This window comes from Hippichthys cyanospilos, unplaced genomic scaffold (genome assembly GCF_059441005.1).
Source record: "Hippichthys cyanospilos isolate Australia breed blue-spotted pipefish unplaced genomic scaffold, RoL_Hcya_1.0 HiC_scaffold_117, whole genome shotgun sequence".
In the NCBI taxonomy this organism is placed as follows: domain Eukaryota; kingdom Metazoa; phylum Chordata; class Actinopteri; order Syngnathiformes; family Syngnathidae; genus Hippichthys; species Hippichthys cyanospilos.
The window spans coordinates 2,954-5,000 of NW_028283473.1; positions in this window are offsets into that span (position 1 = coordinate 2,954).

The following is a 2,047-nucleotide window of genomic DNA, read 5'->3' on the forward strand; positions in this document are numbered from 1 at the left end:
CTGGGCGACCAGGGGCGTTTGTGGGACTTTGTCATTTTTTGGGCTGGGCGACCAGGGGCGTTTGACACCGGCACTTTGCCTAATATTTGGCCGCTCCGGGGAACCAGGCAGGTCGGCCTCATTCCTGCACTTCTGCCCCTGAGTTGGGCGACCAGGGGCGTTTGGGGAACCGGGCGGACACCGGCACTTTGCCTAATATTTGGCCGCTTTAGGGAACCAGGCAACTCGGCCTCATTTCAGCACTTCTGCCCCTGAGTTGGGCGACCAGGGGCGTTTGGGGAACCGGGCGGACAGCGGCACTTTGCCTAATATTTGGCCGCTCCAGGGAACCAGGCAGGTCGGCCTCATTTCAGCACTTCTGCCGGTCAGTTGGGCGACCAGGGGCGTTTAAGGAACCGGGCGGACACCGGCACTTTGCCTAATATTTGGCCGCTCCAGGGAACCAGGCAACTCGGCCTCATTTCAGCACTTCTGCCCCTGAGTTGGGCGACCAGGGGCGTTTGGGGAACCGGGCGGACAGCGGCACTTTGCCTAATATTTGGCCGCTCCAGGGAACCAGGCAACTCGGCCTCATTTCAGCACTTCTCCCCTGAGTTGGGCGACCAGGGGCGTTTGGGGAACCGGGCGGACACCGGCACTTTGCCTAATATTTGGCCGATTTTGGGAACCAGGCAGGTCGGCCTCACTTCAGCACTTCTGCCCCTGAGTTGGGCGACCAGGGGCGTTTGGGGAACCGGGCGGACAGCGGCACTTTGCCTAATATTTGGCCGCTCCAGGGAACCAGGCAGGTCGGCCTCACTTCAGCACAATTCGGCCTGAAGTGTGACTTTGTCATTTTTTAAGGCTGGGCGACCAGGGGCGCTGTTAGCACTTAGTCATTTTTAAGGCTGGGCGACCAGGGGCGCTGTTGGCACTTAGTCATTTTTTTCGGCTGGGCGACCAGGGGCGTTGAGTGTTTGGGCGACCAGGGGCGCTGTTGGCACTTAGTCATTTTTTCGGCTGGGCGACCAGGGGCGCCGTTGGCACTTAGTCATTTTTTCGGCTGGGCGACCAGGGGCGTTGAGTGTTTGGGCGACCAGGGGCGCTGTTGGCACTTAGTCATTTTTTCGGCTGGGCGACCAGGGGCGTTTAGTGTTTGGGCGACCAGGGGCGTTTGTGGGACTTTGTCATTTTTTGGGCTGGGCGACCAGGGGCGTTTGACACCGGCACTTTGCCTAATTTTTAGCCGCTCCAGGGAACCAGGCAGGTCGGCCTCATTCCTGCACTTCTGCCCCTGAGTTGGGCGACCAGGGGCGTTTGGGGAACCGGGCGGACAGCGGCACTTTGCCTAATATTTGGCCGCTCCGGGGAACCAGGCAGGTCGGCCTCATTCCTGCACTTCTGCCCCTGAGTTGGGCGACCAGGGGCGTTTGGGGAACCGGGCGGACACCGGCACTTTGCTCTTTTTTTGGCCGCTTTAGGGAACCAGGCAACTCGGCCTCATTTCAGCACTTCTGCCCCTGAGTTGGGCGACCAGGGGCGTTTGGGGAACCGGGCGGACAGCGGCACTTTGCCTAATATTTGGCCGCTCCAGGGAACCAGGCAACTCGGCCTGACTTCAGCACTTCTCCCCTGAGTTGGGCGACCAGGGGCGTTTGGGGAACCGGGCGGACACCGGCACTTTGCCTAATATTTGGCCGCTTTAGGGAACCAGGCAACTCGGCCTCATTTCAGCACTTCTCCCCTGAGTTGGGCGACCAGGGGCGTTTGGGGAACCGGGCGGACACCGGCACTTTGCCTAATATTTGGCCGCTTTAGGGAACCAGGCAACTCGGCCTCATTTCAGCACTTCTCCCCTGAGTTGGGCGACCAGGGGCGTTTGGGGAACCGGGCGGACACCGGCACTTTGCTCTTTTTTTGGCCGCTTTAGGGAACCAGGCAACTCGGCCTCATTTCAGCACTTCTGCCCCTGAGTTGGGCGACCAGGGGCGTTTGGGGAACCGGGCGGACACCGGCACTTTGCCTAATATTTGGCCGATTTTGGGAACCAGGCAACTCGGCCTCATTT